Source organism: Meleagris gallopavo, chromosome 2 (genome assembly GCF_905368555.1).
Source record: "Meleagris gallopavo chromosome 2, MGAL_WU_HG_1.1, whole genome shotgun sequence".
In the NCBI taxonomy this organism is placed as follows: domain Eukaryota; kingdom Metazoa; phylum Chordata; class Aves; order Galliformes; family Phasianidae; genus Meleagris; species Meleagris gallopavo.
Genome location: NC_139405.1, coordinates 32304265 through 32324486, shown reverse-complemented (window position 1 = coordinate 32324486; position 20222 = coordinate 32304265). Strand labels below are relative to the sequence as shown.

At 37.1% G+C, this 20222-nt stretch overlaps 1 long non-coding RNA gene across 2 annotated transcripts; it reads right to left on the bottom strand.

The window, feature by feature from the left end:
* Window positions 1–3326: 3326 nt before the first annotated feature.
* Window positions 3327–20083, bottom strand: LOC146544930 (uncharacterized). Of its 2 annotated transcripts, none has more exons than XR_014881754.1 (3): window positions 20003–20083; window positions 14318–14366; window positions 3327–3474 (listed from the first exon to the last, which is right to left on the bottom strand). It is a non-coding gene; the product is annotated as an uncharacterized LOC146544930 (long non-coding RNA). The 2 variants fall into 2 exon arrangements; XR_014881755.1 differs by having other exon boundaries at window positions 3327–3471.
* Between the last annotated feature and the right edge of the window lie 139 nt (window positions 20084–20222).

Sequence of the window (20222 nt, the reverse complement as noted above, 5' to 3'; positions counted from 1 at the left end):
TTTGAAATAATTTTTCATTCAAAGAAAAGAGTTGAGATTTCTCTGCTGTAGATCCTACCCAGAAAATATAGAAAGACAAGTACATGACATCCCTTCTCCAAAATCAAGCAATGCATTAATTTCAACAAAGTAGTTACAGGCAGGGTTTATTTCAAATAAGCCTGAAGTTTTGCTTGCTGTATTCTTCCAGCACAAGCAAGACATAACTTCAACAGAACAGAGCAAGGGTTTGGTGGTGGTGCGTTTTTATTTGCTTCATTTTTTATGATTTTTCTTTCACTGTGGACAATGACATATATTTTCCTTAAGCATGAAATGTACTCTTGGAAACAACTACTATTTTGGTTGAAAGATTTAAAAAGAAAAGCAAACCCAAAACACAGCTGGAGGCGGATACTGTGCATGGAAAGTTTGGCCTAAATCTGTATATTTTACAAGTTTATGAGCAGTGGAAAACAGTGTCAAAGAGTAGAGAGCACCAAGCAGCTCCTCTAATGGGTACTATTGACTCTGTCTGCAATGTTCAAATTGCAGTAAACAGAATTAAAGGCAACACTGTTAAGTGCAACTCAAATGAAAATGATGTAGACAAGCAGCAAAAGTAACATCAAGCAAGGGGCAAGGAGGGTCTGCACTTGCTTCCAGCTAAATGATTCAGTAAGTTAGAATTGGTCTATTTCTCCCCACAGTTATCGGATGCTTGACAGACTTTTGAAGATGGAACAGAAGATGTGATTGAATGCCATGATAGCACAGCTGCTGGTGCAATCTTGCTCTGATCTGAGATCTCATGAGCAAAAGGTCACCTTGACCTTCATTTCTTATTTTGAAAAGCAAACAGACACAAACTCTTGGCTCCCTTCTGTTCTGGAGCTCACCACTGAAATAAAGAGATCAAGCCAGTGCAGCAGAAATCAGCTGGATGCAAACAATTGTACGGAGAGGGGAAAGCAGATCAAAGTGCCCAAAGGGCAGCTTCCTCTACCCAGCTGGATGCTCGTGGCCAGGGTCAAAGTGCAGAGCCTGCACTGTGCCATAAATGCTGTCCTAGGCTCAGAGTACTAGCAAGATACATAAAATATTTGGAATTTTGTTCTTCCAAATTAGCTTAATATCTCATCAATTTCAACTAAAACTGGTAAAGTAGGCCTACAGCTTTATGTATTCAGAAACGAATCTTTTCAGTTTTAGCATTTTAGATTGTCAAATCACTGAAGAGGATTGAAGATCATGGTTTCTTTCACATTAAATGTTTCAGAAATGTTGTATATCTATAAGAAAGATAAACTTTGGTGTTTCAAAGACTTTTAAAACTAGATTTCACTAGATTAAAAAACCCTAAATATTTATGGAAACACTCATGTTCTCTTCTAGTCTCGCCCTCTCTCAAAAAACTGGTAGCATAGACTGAAATTCTGATATCCTCTTTCTTAAGAGTAGAAATAAGTCTTCCTTTTCACTTTTATCCTACTTTCATTTTGGATGAAGTAACTTGCAAAAGGATTGAATGAAGCTATTCTTTAGATTGAAAACAAGTAATAATAGGCAGTAAGATTTTTTTATAGTTAATCAAAATCTCAAAAATGTGAGGAAAGAGAAGTTCCCATAGTAAGTTATTGTTTTTAGGATGATAAAAAATATCAAAAAGAAGAAAAATATAATTTTACATGATTTTAGTTTGGAAAATATTACTGGATAATTTTACTGATATAAAAGAGCTTTAATCAAAGGCTTCTCTTGGGAAAATTCTCATGAATAAGCTTTTTTCCCCTGATGATTAATAAGCATTGCAGTGTTAGAGCAGTCTAAAATGAAATCTCCAGTGAAAGTCAAGCCAAAAATGATGCTATAGAGAGTTTATGAATGCATCATAGACATCATATCTTTTTAACAACTAGTAATCCAGAAGAGGCTGCTTTTAAAATAAGATTTTACAAGAAGTTTCACCCCAAAACAGTTCTGGAAATATTGAAGCCTTAAAGGTTATCCGGAATAAAGAAGCTTGTGGATGCCTTATTCAAGGAGAAAAAAAGTACATGCCCACACTATTGTTGTTTTTATTAGGTGCTATAAAAGCCAGGTGAAAAGCTTGTTCAAATAAAAGATCTTGCAATTTTAACATAATTTTATTCCGGCCCTCAGATTTTGATTTCTATGAGCACAAAGCACGTAATTAACCCCTTTTTCCATTTGTTCTGCAAATCTGTCCTATAATATATCATAAATTTAATCCAGTATTATTACATATCTTGCTCTGACTGGTTATTTTTACGAACATATTATCTAACCTATTCCTTTACTTCCTGCAAGCAGCATTCATCTATACCAAAGTATTTTAACTATTTTCCTTCTGAACAATCACTACCCCTCATGTATGTCTTTTGGGGGGAGTTACAGAGCTGTCATTTCAAGAGCTTATTTTTCTTAAGTAGTCTGCATTCTCCCCTCCTGAGGAAGACTTGCAAAGAACTGCAGGGTAGTTTTTTTTGTTAACCTAAAGTAGAGTGAGCAATGAGGTGCCTCATCACTGTGGGCCAAAATGTCTCTCTAGAAAGTTATAAAATTGTCCTGGTAAAAAAACAACATTTTCACTGTCTCAGCCTAATTGACTTTCACTTCATCCTTTAAGATGAAACAAAGGCTCACTGCAACGGAGAATTTCCGTAAGGCCATGGTTTAACCCAGCAGACAGCTAAATATCACAAAACATTTGCTCACTGCCCACTCTTCTCCCTCCCTCCAGGTGGGGCAAAGAATTGCTGGAACGAAAATAGAACTCATGGGTTGAGATAAAAACTACTTACTAGCAGAGAAAAAGAAAATTGAAACAAACAACAAATAAAGTAGTAATAACTATATAAACACAATGCAATTAGGCATCACCCACCCTCTAGCTGACACCCAGCACAGCCCATCAGCAATACAAGGACTCACCACTTACTGACCAACATCCAGGAATCCCCTAGCACTAACCAGCCTCTGCTCAACTCCCCACAGCTTTATAGCCTTCCACATGATGCAATATTCCCTAGCCTAATTTACACCACCTGTTCTGGCTCTGCCCCCTGCTGAGTGGCCCCGCCAGATCCCAGGTGTGCTCCCATTTTTAGCAACAATCAAACAATGGTGTGGTATTAACACTGTCTCGGCTGTAAACCAGAACCAAAGGTACGTTGCGTGAACAATTCAGAACACTCTCAGTGGGGCTCTGTTTGCTCCCTATCAACACGTTGCACTGAGCTGGTGAAAACATTCCAACAGCCCCACCATTACCAAAACAAAAGATGAATTGACATAACTTAAAGACGTGATTACTTACTGTGATGTCTGATGCTGACCCCCAGAACTACTAGCCTACAGAGTTTGGATTGTGATTTAAAGAGATCTTAATGGTCCTTCTGAGACAGCTTCCCACGTTGTTCGTTGTTCGAGAGTGGCTGCTGGTCCAGATAGCAGACTCCAGCTCAGCGTCTGCTGATTAAAATATCAATTCGAGATGTTGCTTTTAATTCCACTACAACACCATTTCTCAATCTAATCAATCTTCATCATTACGATAATTTCAAAACAATCTAGTTTAAAATTATCCTTTTCTGAATTTAACATTGCAACCTGCTATTATTGTATCTTGAATAGTTCTCATCTTTCCTTTTGCATCAGTTTGGCATTTATCAGCAATTACGAAGTTATTTAAGCGAGCTCTGCCTATTTCTTTCCTTAATTTTACCTCACAAATCCCCTTTATTTATTGAGGATGAATCTTTGCAGTTGCATTTGTCTGGTAGACATTAACTAACTTACACAGTAACAAAAGTAAGAAAACTATGACAGAAGAAGAAAATTCTTAGTGTTAGGCAGTGCCTTTTAGAGCACTACAATTTTGGAAGTCTTAATATACTTAATATTACTTAATTTTTGAAAATCAAAGTCCCTATTTAAAAGTCAAGATATGAGTTACTTGTTACATTTGAGTATATAGTCTTTTTTGTTTTTTTTTTTTTACATGTAAATTGGTAAATGTGTGAATCAGTGTTGTCATTGCTTAAGTTGATTTGGATTGTTGCTTAAGGCTCATGCTAAGGGAAAAGAACTAGTCTTGCAAATATCTAATTCCTAATTTTGGCAGATTCATCCACTTTATGCTCTTCCATTTTATCTTTCACATCTCTGCTCCTTTTTTCTTGCAAAATTACTGCTCTAATTCATGGCTGCGGTCACATTCAGAAGTTCACATTCTGAACTCTGTAAAAATGCAGTGACAGAAGAACAAGACAAAAAATAGATTTTGTTGACTGAATTATGAAGAAGGCTGGCCTTGAGAGCGTGAACTTTGCTTGAGCTATAATGGGTGCAGCAGTGTATAAAATCTAAACTTTTCTCTGTAGATGAATGTCAACAGTGATTTGCTCTTTTCACAATTGATCAGATAAGTACAATGGTGGATACACATAAAACCTTTAAAAATACCCTTTTCTAGAACATAAGCGCATATGAAAAGATGACTGTTTTCCTCTTATCCTTATTGTCACATGTTTCTGAAGCTTAAAGAAGACCTGAGTTGCACTCAGTTAAATTGGGAAACCAGGGCATCTCTTCAGGAACATGAACTTATTTTTTTGTCTTTTCCACCTGACTAATCCTTCTAAAACACAGTTCAGCTGTTAAGAATAATTTGGGGGGGGAAAAAAAGTCAGCTGGAAAATTTTCATTTCAAAGGCCTATTCTGCCACAGAATACCTGAAAATAAGGAGCTATGAGGCATCCCAGTTCTGTGTTTGTCTCTGTTTTGGGGTCCACAGGACTGCCAGGATCACTATGTGGGAAGGAGCTACTGGGTGCTGAGGTGGAAGAGCGAAGAAGGATCTTTCTGTAGTTCTAGATGCTCTCCCATACAAGTGTGAGCTGAAAACTCTGGGAGCATCATTCTGCTCGTGAAGAATTTGCAGCACTGGAGCAGAGACTGTCTCCAGAAGGATATGAAAGTCAGCTTTGCCAAAGGTTGTACTGGAGTGAATTTATATTATCCAGATACCAACATTTGCTGTCTCTGAAGTCAACTCCACAGCTGAGTCCCAGAACTTTGGGTCTACAGAACGACAACCCACCACGACATACCACTCTCCTGAGAAATCCTCTTTATAAATTCAAGATTACTGTTGCTAGAAACAAAGAAACGGATAATGACGTGTTTGCAGCCAGCCTCATGTTTCTTTTCTTTGCCATTTTAAAATGATAAAAAAATCATTATTATTTTTTTTTCTTCCTTTGATTGCCTCTTTTGTATGTGAATTGTCTCTGTAGGCCGAAATTCAGGACACTGTGCCCAAGGAGCAAAGAGAGAAGTGGCAATAGCCAAACAGTGAGATTTGTCATCACAGTCTAAAGCTGGAAACAAGCATGTTAAACCACGCACCTGGGCATCTGGATGCCAACTTGCATCTTCCCGTGACAGACAAGAGAAGGTATGAAAGATGAAGGAACACCTTGCTGACCAAACTTTTACTTACGCATTGCAGATAAAGAACTACCTGGAAAGCACTTAACTGTGCTTGAGAAACAAAGGTAATATTGCTTGCACGTGCTTTGTTTATTGCCAGTGATAAAACATGTACTTACAGGGAAAGAGATGGCATAAAAGAATAGTGTTAGAAAGACAAATTGCTGATAGAAGCCAGTTATTTTGTAACCAAAAAGTATGAGTCAAACCTTACACTTAGATTTCTTCAGACCCTTATAGAGAGAAACTGTGGACATTTTCATAGAGTGATATCGTTAATTCCTTTTTTTCATGCAAAACTAGGCAGTGGATTTTTTTGAAAGGAAATAAAGATTGGGCATATGAGAATTATGCCAGAAATAAACTATATTGCTACTGGGAAAGTAATTTAAAATCTTTCTTAAAATATATTAAGAATCTTAGTATTTCCATAGAAAATGTAAAATAAATTGGAAAATATAAACTAGCTCCATTATCACCCCGGACTCACAAAAGCCTGCTAAGATAACAACTTTAGAATTGCGAAAACATTAATTTTATAACAAGGCAGGTGTTATTTTCATTGAGGTAAGTGATAATGTAAACTAGATCAAGGCGATTTTTGTTCTGCATTATGCAGGAGGAAGTGTGGGCTTAAGGAAGACAGAAGCCCTGGTCTGAATAGAAGGAATTAGTTCTGCAGAAGCCAGTGGAGGAGACCAGAGGTGAATGGAGGTCAGAAGAATGGGGAGAAAGGACCAGAGAAAGAGAATCTCATGAATGCTCAACATCATGACCCAAGAAAAATCACAGGAAATTAGATTTCTCTGCAGCAACAAGTAAAGTCTTATCAAACCTTGTTTCACCATCACATAAACATTACACCATCACTGCAGGTTTGTGGTCAACATACAGTTAATTTAACATATCCTGAAGCTGTGTTAGTGCTAAACTTATTACATCTGACAACTGGCAATTGCCTGTGTGACTGTGCTTTGATGTCTCATGGTTACCAAGATAGATACTTATCCTGCTCTGAGGACTCCTGTGTCCAGGCCCTTCAAAAAAAACAGCTGGTGTGGGGGGAAGATCCCACCCCAAGTGCCTGCCAAGTGCTTGGAGGGATGTAAAGCAAGGAGAACCTGCAATTTTCAAGATGTGAGAGAAATGTATCAGGAGGAAAAGAACGATGACATCCAAACTCTACAAAGGACTGGTATTACAAGTGTCTGTGCAGGTGGAAAAAAAAAAAAAAAAAGAAAGAAAGAAAAAAAACCTGATAAGAATACCAGTTAACTTCTTTGTAGAACATTTCAAACACTGTCATGCAGGCTGAGGCTACCGCACCTACCAGAAGGGTCAGCAAGTCAGAAATTTGTTCAAGGCATATGCATTCATATTTTACACAGGAAAAAAAAAGAAAGAAAAAAAAAAAGAAGACGACAGTATACAGGAAATTCATCCCTATGTTAGACATTCAGCTCTGTAGGACTGTTACTCCGCTGAAGCAGTCAGGCTGCCTGAATTTGTTGATCAGATTCACCCATGGACTATGTGATACAGGTGCAGGCACAGACTATTTTCATTAATATCACAACGACTTGCCGGGGGAAACTAGCATGAGGCAAAATCCAGCAGGGCTAAGATAAAAGTCTGTCATGTTTTCTACAGATCTCATTCTGGAGAGATGTCTGCCCCTTAAAACAAAAAGAAATCTCATTAGACTTCACGATTTTTATCCCAATAGCTGTTATTTAGCTCTTAGGAGAAATCCTGCAAGACAAATGAGACTGACTCTGGTTGAAAAAGTCCCTGAGAGCACACTGTCAAACCAGTTAGACTGTATGAGAAATTTCAAAGCTCAGACAGTGGATGAAACGTGGCAAAAAGCCTGAAGTAGCTCAGGTCCCATACAAAACCTCTGTGAGTGGAAGGAATGACATTAATTCTCCCAGACAGTGAAAAAATGAATATGAGCAAATGACATCTCAAGGGTGACACTTGTGACAGCTCTGGGATGGGTAAGAAGTGAGAGCAGTCAGATGGGACACATGTGGAGTCTGCATCTCAGTGGGACAGTGACTCTTTCTGAAATTAACCTCTATCATCTTTCAGCTTCTTCTGTAATTGTAGATAAGAGACAATGCTGAAGAAAAATGTGAGGACTTTGCCAAACAACTCTCAGATTAAACAGTTGAATGCAGACATAGAGTTGTCATATTGGAAATTTAGAAATATGGCCCTGTGCATAGTCACCATTTTATGTGTATAATATAAGTAATAAATAGCAGTTTGGATTTGGCACATTCCTATGAAGTGTCACTTTGACTTTCTAATGCTTTACATGAATACATAAAACAATAAACTCTAGAGACAGCTCATGGTAGCTGTGCTAGCTCTTGCTATTCATGATCTCTCTTGAGATTACCCCTACTGGTAATTTTTCTGCTTGATATCTCTGAAAATACTTTTTGTAGCATTTTTCTTTTCAGTTGCAAGTAAATATTGTATTTGGATAACTTAGTTGCGTATACAATTTTCTTGCAAAATTGTATCATTTTAACCATCTGCAAAACAAATCTTTCCTCTTCCAAAGGAATAGTAACTTTTAACAAATGTCATAGTGTCATGGTTTTATCATCAGTCTTCTGTAGCACTCTCAGGCAAGAAAGTGTGGACAAAGCTGAAAATTATCTCTCTGCTGTTTCATTGTGCCCCACGCTCATGGGAGAAGCAGCAAATCTAAGGCAGGCTCTAAAAAAAGCCTCTCTGAAATACGTTCTCTCACTTTTCTTCCTCAGTCACTTACCACTGTAGCGTTTGATGTTTTCTCAGAGTTTTGAAATTGTCTTACCTAAAGTCATTTCCCTTTGAATTATTTTCAACTTTACTCTACAGTTTACAGTAGTCAACTTGTAATTTCCTTGGTATTGGTCAAATCAGTCCTTTATTTCTACTGCCCATTCACCCTTGACATTATTATTTTTTTATTTAGTAACACCTGATTATAATTCAGAGCATATTAACTCACCGTCTCTCTTTATTACACTCAAGAAATCAGCTAAATTGTCAGTGAAAGTGTTCTCATTCTCCATGTCTCCATGTTAATCTTTTTTTCCAAGGGAATCTCCGCTACTGGATTGAATATCAGGGGTAAACTCACCTGTTCTAAATGTGAGACAAAATATAGTTTGATTTCATCAAATGAAAAAATCAAATATTTCAGCTGTGACATTCTTCAAAGGAAAATTCTAACACATAACGAACTTATCAAAGACATGTAACATAGTCTAAGTCAGATGGGAAAAAAAGCAAACAAACAAACAAAACAAAAACAAGAATGAAATTAAAGCAACTAATAAGCAACCAATCATCTTTAAAAATTAGTTGTTAAATTCTGCCAGTTGAATAAATATGCCAAGATGTGATATGAATTTCATTTCTACAAAACGTGCTGTTGCTAGAAGTTAGATTTGACCAGCATGTTGTTCAGCAAAGATAATGCATCACTATGGAAGTGCTCTGCAAAACTGTTAATAAAAACCAATCATTCTGATTCCAAAGTTTACTCCGTCTAGGCGAATCATATCTTCAATTTTCTTGTCTCAGAATCTGTCAATTTAGGACAGGAAATCTCAGGGAATGGGAAGTGCCGTATAACATGACTGGTGAAGCACTGTGCTAAAACTTAGGTGACCTAGGTTATATTCTAGGCTCTGACACTTGTCTTTTGGATGATCTTCTGGAAGTTTCTCACTTTTCCATACGTTATTCCAAGCATCTTTTCTGTGAGAATGATATCTTCCTCTGTAAAATATCTAGAAAATAACTAACGGAAAAGGTTTCTAAACTGTCCTGGTTTTATTCTCATTCTTCCTTGATGGCTCATTGTTTTTAACAGCAGGATTATTACAAGTGAAATCCACATAAATCCTAAGGACCTGATGCTAGTACTAGTGATTCTTCAGATTGTCCCTTAAAAAGCAGTTTTCTGACATTTCTGACTCTCTGTGATTGAACCATCTATTAGATACATCCTAACATGCCCTGCTATTATGTGAGGGAAACTGAGAAATAATTTATTTTACTAAAAGTTTTTATTCCAAATTCCTTTATAAACCGGACAGATTATGGCCTTCAAGGGTCAGGTGTTTTCTTTTATCAAGACAATAAACACATCAGAATTCTCGTTATAGCAACACTGAATCCATGGTCTATTTTAGAGTGGTACTTATCTACTAAGTGTTCTTTGATCTAATTTAAGGATTTTTAAATATATATCTATAACATTAAAAAATCATAATCTGGAGACACATGGAGGACTCAGTAGTACATAAGCATGTTTATTTTATGGCAAATTCCCCTGAAGTTAAATGAAAATAAGAGATAAATCACAGTTTCCATAGTTAAATTAAAAAAACTAACAGGGCTAGAAATATAAATCTTGCAGGAACTAAACTGGATGAAGCAGGGTATACTTTATCAAGATGAGAGACACATTTTCTTACCTTATTACTACAAGTGATAATAAAGGAAAGTACTTTGAATGTTTAGAAACATAGAATCATAAGAGACCTCTAAGATCATGTAATTCAACTGTCAGCCCAACCACCATGCCCTCTAACCATGTCCCCCAGTGCCACACACACCCATTTCTCAAACCTCCAGGGACGGTGACTCCTCCACCTTCCTGGCATCTTCTTTCAATACCTCATTCTTTCTGAGAACAGTTTTTTTCCTAATACCCAACCTAAACCTGCTCTAGTGCAGCTTAAGGCCTTTTTCTCTCATCCTATCACTATTCCCTGTGAGAAGAGATCAACCCCAACCTCATCACAACCTCCCTTCAGGCAGTTGTAGAGAGGAGATTCAGGGGAGACACTGAATCTCCTCTTCCCTCGACTAAACAATCCCAATTTAGAATAAAACAGTTCTGACAAACTGAAGTGATCCAATCACTCCTGTGTCAGTGATATAAGCATTTCGATTCAGACTCACAATCTCATGTAAGAAAAAATGAAACGAGTGAAGTGTTCTGGGAGTAAAGCTGAGAATTAAGAAAGCAGGAAAAATATTTTAGTGGGTTTTCAGGGAGAAAGGGAGACTTTTTTCATAACTAATGCTTGGTCTCAGCTAGGAGAGATCTTTTGGACTTCTGCAAGGCCTTTGACATGGTCCCTCACCACATCCTTCTCTCTAAATTGGAGAGGTGTGGATTTGAAGGATGGACCATTCAATGGATTAGGAATTGGATGGCTGGACGCAGCCAAAGGATTGTGATCAATGGTTCTGTGTCAGAGTAGAGGCCGGTCACAAGCAGTGTCCCTCAGGGGTCAGTCTTGGGACCGGTGCTCTTTAACATCTTCATCAATGTCATAGACAATGGCATTGAGTGCAGTCTCAGCAAGTTTGCGGATAACACCAAGCTGAGTGGTGTAGTCGACACATTGGAAAGAAGGGAAACCATCCAGAGGGACCTGGACAGGCTGAAGAAGTGGGCCCATGAAAACCTAATGAGGTTCAATAAGGCCAAGTGCAGGGTGCTGCACTTGGGTCGATGCAATCCCAGGTATTTATACAAACTGGGGGAAGATCTCCTTGAGAGCAGCCCTGCGGAGAAGGACTTGAGGATCCTGGTAGACAAGAAGCTGTCAGCAGTGTGAGCTTGCAGCCCAGAAGGCCAACTGTGTTCTGGGCTGCATTAAAAAAGGGGTGGCCAGCAGGGAGAGGGAGGTGATTGTTCCCCTCTATTCAGCTCTTGTGAGGTCCCATCTGGAGTACTGCATCCAGGCCTGGGGCCCCCAGTACAGGAGGGATGTGCAGCTCTTGGAGCAGGTCCAGAGGAGGGCCACTAAGATGATCAGAGGGCTGGAGCACCTCTCCTACGAAGAAAGGTTGAGGGAACTGGGCTCGTTTAGCTTGGAGAAGAGAAGACTCCGGGGAGACCTCATTGTGGCCTTCCAGTACCTGAAGGGAGCTATAAACAGGATGAGGAATGGCTATTTACTAGGGTGGATAGTGATAGGACAAGGGGGAATGGTTTTAAACTGAGACAGGGGAAGTTTAGGTTAGATATTAGGAGGAAGTTTTTCCACACACAGGGTGGTGATGCACTGGAACAGGTTGCTCAAGGAGGTTGTGGATGCCCCATCCCTGGAGGCATTCAAGGCCAGGCTAGATGTGGCTCTGGGCAGCCTGGTCTGGTGGTTGGCGACCCTGAATAAAGCAGAGGGGTTGAAACTTGATGATCATTGTGGTCCTTTTCAACCCACGCCATTCTATGATTCTATGATTCTATGATTTTATTATCTTGTTTTTATGTCCTTTAACATGTGGACTTTGTGCCAGAAATCTTTTTTTCTGATCTATTATTTAAAAATTATTGTTCTTTTTAAAATGCAACAGATATTTTGATTCACTTTGCTATGCATTTCAGAAGCTGATATTTCTCATTCTAAATTGCATGTACCTGACCAACAAACTAAAAAGTGTTTGGAACCAAGGGATACAAAAAGGCTTTAGATTCAGCAAAAAGACACTACAGAACAGGGGACATCTTTTCTTCACTGTGCTTTTCTTGAAGCAGATAGTAATAATGAACAGTAAATATATATATTTTTTTTAAAGTAGAGCCTTTAATTTAAATGAATTACACACTACAATCTTTATTTCTCATATACTTTCATGGACTTCATTATGACCATTAAGAGAAAAAAATAACTTCTCCTAACTTCTCTTATAATTTCTTACTCTTCTACCTTTAAAACTGATCAAATTGAACATAAATTATTAATATAATTATCTTAACTATAACTCCTTTTTTTTTTTTTTTTTTTTTTTTTTTTTTGTCCAGTGGTTTTGTTACATAATCTTTGTATAAGCAGTCATTGTTTTCCTAACATGGAAGATTATTTTCCAGGCACTATTAATTCTCTTATCCACACACACGGATACAGACTGTTTGACAGATTTTTCTACTTATTATTTAGTAGATTGTTTAGTACTTCTGGTGAGTCTGGCATATCTAAGGCAGCAGGAGTTCTGTTTGTATTTCCCCTGCAGCCTGTTGTGATGAGGAAGGCATTACTATATCATCTCTTGCAGAGGACTTTAAATCTGCCAACTGATTGCAAAGAAAATATGTTCAAAGAATCTTATAATTGCTTTCATTTAAAAGACATAAATGCACAAAAGCAAAAAGGTTATTTACACTCCAGGAGGTGTGCTGGGGAGAAAAAAAAGGTAAAGTAGGTATTAAACCCCAACTAAGAACTGATATATCTTCACATACAGGTCACTCAAATACTCAAACCCATGTTGTCTTTAATTTTAATTTTCCAAAGGCTTTTGGGCTAAAGTCCTGTATACCCTTGGTTGTTCCCTGCAAGACTTGTACAAACCAGACTGAGGTAAGTTACTGAAGAGCTGATCCTTTCTACATTCTCCTCTGAGATAATTTAAATTATAAGCAGTTGCTATGAGTAAGATTTTCTTAACCAGAGTTTGTTTATTTGTGCAGTCTTTCCAGTAGTTTTGCTGTATAATCTGTCATAACCACTGCTTTTTTTTTCCAGTATGGATGGCTATTTATGAACACTGAATCCTTATCCATTTTTTGTGTGATTGGTCACAGTTTTAACTGATTATAAGTTTACTAAGTAAGCGGAGGAGCTGCTGGCAAAGGTTGTCTATTGGTGGGTTGACCCAATGTAGAAGACAGAGCAGTTGCCATGACTTGTCACACCGCTTTTTTCATCTATACTATTCATGCTATTCAGTGACGAAGCTGATCATACATAATCACAGAAACACAGAATTGTTTGAATTAGAAGGAACCATTAACATTCATCTGGTCCAACCCCCCTGCAATGAACAGGAACACCTACAGCTGTATCAGGTTGCTCAGAACCTCTTCAGCCTGCCCTTGAGTACCTCCAAGGACAGGGCATCCATTGCCTCTCTGGGCAGCCTGTTCCAGTGACTCACCATCCCTATTATATTATTTCTCCTTTTAGTTTGAAAATATACAGAAAAAAATCCTGGAAAGCCAAGAACAGAATGTACAGATCCAGTCTGGTGTTTCAAATATAGGATTATCATTTTACTGATAATTACTAAAGGCAAACTTGCTAAAAGTGTCATACAATTCCAAGTTTATTGTGGTACTGAATTCTTTGAGTATTAACTGTAGGAGTGAGTGCTGTAGAAAGTATGCTCCCAAATCCTTAACAATCAGAAATTCAGCCTAATACACACTTAACATTCAGACTAGCCTAATAGCAAAAGAATCTCAGTATCTGGGGCAGACCAGAGGAATGTCAGTATTTGGAACAGACCAGAGAAATGCCTGGTTCAGAAGTCTGTCTCTATTAGAAGTGCAAGCTTTTGAGCATGGAGGAGAAATGGGATTCTGTGTCATTTTATAACATAACATTACTGATTAGACATGGTTAGATATGATGTTTGATACAGTGTACCACAGCATTGGGGAAGCTCTGAATAACAGGCAAATCTTCTGATACTAACAGCTGTTAGAAAAAGAAGCACCACTGTTTCTATCTATTCAATGAGTCATTTTTGTCTTTATGTAATAAAGAGATTTTTGCATTTGTTTTACAGAAACATCTACTGCGCACAGGCTTTTTCTCAATAATAATTAAGATAAAAAAAGCAAAAAACAAAACCAAACAAAAACCGCTCATATCTCAAATATAGGCAAGATATGTGAATTTCTACTCAAACACTTGCATAAATATTAAAATATCCTTATAGGAGATTCAAACTTTAACAACTTATCTTCCCTCAGTTTTGCAGTTTACCTAGCATCCATAAATAAATTACCTTTGGTCCTGGACTGCTTAATGAGTGCTTCGTGGAAGATGTATAATCACTGAAGAAAAAAAAAAGGAGAGGAACTTGTAAGTGTATTACATCCATTATCACAGAAGTTATGACATTATGGCCATTCCCAGTCAAAGTATACTTTTGAACATCAAACTAGTAGAAATTACAACATAAAAATGATGTGACTCCTCAATGAGCTTTATAACTTTGGAGACGTAGAAGAGAAATGAAAGTCTTTGAGGCTACTTTTTATATGCTTATAAGGCAAGGCAAATAAGGCAAATATTTGTATAATGCTTGGCCAGTGATATATTTGAACGTGAAATCTTGTTTTCAGAGCCTGTCCTTATAAATTTGCAAGTGTCAAAATTACTTTTTTTTTTTTTTTTGTAGGTTGAAGCTTTTGTAGAAGTGAATATCACAAGCTTTCAAGCTTCGCCTTTGGGCAAAAACACTTAAATAGCTTTAGCATTAAAAAAAGGACTTTGTGTTCCTGCCCCATGACCTGAATTTGATATGAATAATCCTTTTTCACATTTTTGTAAATGTAAATTAAATGCCAAGCCATAGCAGCAGTCATTATGAATAATTAAAAAGCATTTAGCAGCTTTGTGGCTGAAGATCATTGGACTGATGCAGCTTTCCATGACATCAGTTTAATGGCACCACTTATTCCCATTGGTGTTACACTAACACTATGCTGGCACGGGAGGGCAGAGACAACATTTGCTTCTTCAGGTACAAATGGGTAAACATCTAGGGATGTTTTTAAGTGTTTTTTAAACCCTGTAGTCTTCCACTTTGAAGCTCTTTCCAATACAGTTGGCTGATTCCTACAGGGGTGAACGTTTCTTGGGACATATTACCTAAGTGTGTACAGACATGTAATATTATCTCTACTGCTTTACTTAATTGTGCATTTTATCCAGAGAATTCCTCTGAGCTATTCATCTCTCATACTGATGCTGCTAAAACTTTTTCCGTTCTTTCTCCCTATCTAATTCTCCTAAGTACTGACTCACCACTGTGCAGCTTTAACTTTCTACTATGTGCAACTTTGCTGTAATAAATGGATATAAATTCAAAAGCAGTAGAGTGATAAATCATGTCGGTCATGCATGAATTATACCTTGGGTAACACATGAATGCCCCAAGCAGCACTAAATACACAGCTTTACCATTTTGTCCTTTTATTTATACCCCAGTATGAAAATTAAATCTTGTATTAATCACTGTTTATTTTACCTCAGAAAAATAAATAATCATTAAGCTTAATTTTCTACACTAAATTTTGTTTTAGGCACAGGATTTTTGCCAGTCTTAATTCTTGAGTATCTTCTCAGCTTGAACTTTAACATGCAGCAAGTCTTTTGATTCTGTCCTGGTGACTCCCTCGCAGTGCTGTAGAAGCAGAAAGGCTTTCAGTAAGTCAGATTTCCTGGCTCAGTTCTTCACAAGAAACTGTATAAAACATGAGTCTCTCCCTTTCAAATCCCCAGATTCACCATCCTGGTTTCTATGTTTCCATGCTTCAAACAAACAAACAAAAACACTGGAGCAATCCAGTAACAGCAGGTTTCTCCTTGATAAGTGGAGAGGAACCCTAATCTCATCAGCTGCATATGAAAATATTTTGAGGAGAGAAAATTATAGTTTCAAGTGAGACACTCCAAGACTCTTGGCAGAGATCTTATTAAAGATAAGGAGAAAATAAAATATTAAGAATCATAATATTGAAGACCAAATTTTCCTGAAGGCTACAGCTGGATTCTGAATGGTCTAGAAAAGCAATATTTCACTTACAATATGAAAAAGTTTCACCTGGGGAAAAACCTTGATCTGTCATGCCAGATAGCAAAAGAATTTAGACTCCCTTATCAAGCTTACTCTCGTCTTTACTCTCTGTAGATATTTTATTTTCCAAAAAAGGATCCTTTGTTATTTTCTAATCTTTCTGTTTTTCTCAGATGGTGATAAGAACCATATTATGAGCGAAATCAGGAAGTGTAAAGGAAATATTTCATATCTAGGGAAAAACACATGTTTCTCCAGATTTCACTAAGACGAAACAAGCCCAAACAAAGAAGCTTATGATTCTGAAAGATTCATTTGCTTCCTTTAGTATGACTGCGCCAGGGTGGTGGGGAGCTTTTTGGGCTTCTTTCTTTTTTGTTTATTTTCCTTCAGCTAGAGTATGATTAATTGTTCAAGTGAAAAAAAAAAAAAAAAAAAAGTTGTTTTTTTCTTTGATTAAGATGGTGCTGAGCATATTTAGTGTCTCTGTCCATAAAAACAGGAAGTCCAAAAAGAGATATTTTCTATCACTCCAGTGATGGGCTGTTATCTGAAAGCTCTCTTCCCAGAACAAATATTGAAAGAATTGTTTCACCTCCCCTCCTTAGGCCTTACACTTTATTGACATAATACACATTTTGGTCTAACAAACAGCTTTATCAGGATTTGCTGTTATGAAAATGACTACAGAGGTTTGCATTTATTGCACTGCTTAATGGGACAAAAAAAAATTGTGTCTCATTCTTATAAAGTGACATTCTCCATCATGCAGTGATCTCTGTAGAGCCTGCAGTCGGGTTCAGTTCTGCTTTCATGGTGACACTGGGTAACAAAACTTGCACAGCACTCCTGGGACAGGTCAACTCCCCTGTTTGTTCTCATGCTCCCTTGGCAACCCATCTCTGTCTACAAGGCTCTAAGTAGTCTGCACCTGATCTTTCCCAGGAAGGAAATCATGGATACACTGGCTCATAGGCCTATGGGCAAGAAAAATAATTTCTGGAAGGGAGTAAGAACAAGTCTGAAGTAGATACACTCCTGTACAAGTTTGCTTTCATTTACTGTGGTAATGAAGCTATGAATCTGAATTGAAGACTTAAAGATGTGATCGCTTTTTTTTCATTCATCATTTTGCCTCTGCACTGATGCCTGTCCTCATTTCAAAGTTCACAAGCAGTTGCAAAACATCCAACTTCACACTGCGACTGTATAATTTGTCAAACCTGAGTAGATGCTTTCCAAAACGTTTGCTCAAACGATCGCAACTACTGCTGAAAAACTCTGAATACTGAATGATGAACATTTTAGTAATCAGATGTGAATAAGTAGTGCCTGTTTTCTTGCTAACTCTTCTTGCTTGGTTGTCTACAGGGAAGAGTATTATTTTTATGAGAAGTTAAGCTCAGTAAATTCATCAGCATAACTTGATTTGCCATGTGGCTGCAATAAAAGCAGTACAAAGGCCAAAAACAAATTTCCATTTATGCACATATTTAAAGTTAACCTGCAGCCTTTTCCACTTCACTAGAGGTCCAGCAAGTACAGTACATAACTTTGTGCCTTAAGCTTTTAGATGGAACTAATTTAATATTTATTAGTTGCTTTTCACAGTACAGTTTCCACTCATCACAGTTGAATGCATTCTTCAGATCAGCTAATAATCTGATTTAATCCTGTATCATGGAAAACAGATGAATATTTATTTTTAAGCATTTTTGATAATTGAGGAGGCTGAGGAAAGAGAATAACTTTTTTGTTGTTGTTGTTTTGTTTTGTTTTGTTTTGTTTTGTTTTGTTTTGTTTTGTTTTGTTTAAGACTGTTTTAGTGAAGGGAGGAGCTGTGTTTAATTAGGGCCAGAATTATGAAGAGGATGCCAGTGTAAAGATTCCTGTTGGAACTGGTCCATGTGTAATAGCATGGTCTGACCCCAGTTAAGTACACAAGGCAAGTCTCATCTAGACTGAAATTAGAAAAATGAGGGTAGTTACAATAAAGAAGGGAAAAAGCTGGTTTGTGAACACTTGTGGATATGTTTATATTCTTTGACTCTTACAACTACCTATCAGATTTTATTTCTTCAGGCTATTCACAAGTATTCGCACATTCCTTCTGTGGCAGAAAATCCCCTTCCTGCACTACAATGTGTATACAGATATATTAGCACCCATTAAAAGTTTCTTGTTATGAAATTCAGGAAGGAGACAATTTTTTCTTTTTATATTTGTTTTTGTTTGTTTGTTTTTCAGGTGTTCAGTCTTAGTCCAATCAAGGCAGAAAAAAAATCAGAAACAAAATGTAATTTGCTATTCAGGTGTTCATAACGTATGAAAAATAACTGGATCTTTCATACTTTCCCCCAGCAATGTGGGAGGATTTTGGTTTTGTTTTAGCAAGCTGCTTTCTGTAATAACCTATAGACCTACAGATGTGTTCTACATTTGTGGACTTCCTACACATTTGGGACTAAGTTTTTTTGTATTTCTTGCCATTTACATTTATATTCAAAGTTCAAATGTGACTTGCTTTCCAGATCCAGATTTCTGTAACTTTTTGCTTTGTATTAATGCCAGTTTTAGAAAAAAAAAGTCAATTTATGTACTACTATTTTTCCTTATCCCTAATTCCTCAAAGATTTTATTCAAATTTGGTAAATGGAGAATTGAATGTGCTTCTGCTCTTAACAGTGTACTCACTGACAAATCCAAGTCAGTGTCTTGTAGTAAGGATTGAAGCAGGTTTTATGTTGTGATCATAACCAGTAATGTGTTTTATGCAGGGTCATTCTAGTTACATAAGTATATCTTCTACAAAAAAAAATTAAGTCATCACTGAGGAGGAAGAAGTCTTGCATATTACTTCACTGGGGATGGGCTCAAGGCTCTTGAAAGCAGTTTTTCTAAACCCACAAGGTATCAAAAGACTGAAGTGGTAACAAGCAAGACAGAGGAATTGCAGAAGGCCCTGTTGCTGTCACAGAGAGCAGAGCTCAGCGCTGCCCTTCTGCTCCCTGTGAGGAGCTGAAGCCGCCATCAGGCTTCCCCTCAGATCCTCTGCTCTGGTCTGAGCACACTCAGAGGTGTCAGCTGTTCCTCATGTTACTTCCTGTCTAATCTTTACCCCATATTTATTGGCTGGGAACAGTACAAAGCCAACTGTTGCCATTTTATTAAAGTAACAGATTGTATGGATATCTTAATTAACATTCTTCAGATGTCTGGAAGCATATACATCAATTTGGGAAAGCAGAAGCATAGTGGTTGTGTCTTACATGACTAACAACAAAACAAAGTATTTTCTGTCTTACTTATACTGTTGATTTTTCATCTTTTCACAATATATATATATTTTTTTCCACTGCATAAGATTTTATTGTGGAAACTGAGTATCCCTATTGATTTCATTAGAGCAAAGAGATAATTAAGATAAAACTTAAGATTTCACTCTTTTCAAAAGCAATTGTGAAGGTCTCTCTGAGGAAGCTATAGTCTGTTACTTCTATCTTCTTACACTAAATTTCATACCTTCTGCATTTATTTAAGAGATGAAGGACAGAAAAATGAAATGAAAGAATAAAACACATGAATACTGCTGCTGCCTACTGCTTGTATATATACATTTAAAGTAAGACTTATTAAATTGTTTCCACAATTTCCGTATGAATTAGATACTCTGGAACTTAAAGCTGAGGCTCTATTATAAAACAATGTATGTGGAAAGTGTATGTAGACAATTAAATGTGTTTGCTGCTGGAAAAGAAAAACAAACGTAGGAAAACAAGAGTTTTACACAGTTTCTTATCTGAATGGAACAAAATATTGAATATGTTTTTTTCTTAGGGGGAGGGAGGGGCGAGTGGGAGTAAAATTCTTTGTTGAAATTTCACTTACTGTAATATGTCAAATGCAGAAATAAGTTTGAAATTAATTAATTGCAGCTCACCACTGTATGGAATCAGTAGTTACCAAATCCTGAAATGAAAATTAATATGCTTAGGCTGGATAATTTCTGGTACATTTTGAAATAACAAGAAACATGAAAAGGAGGGGAATCTATTGGTGAAATGAGATCTTGGACACACGGGCACTTAATTTCTACACAGTAGGTATA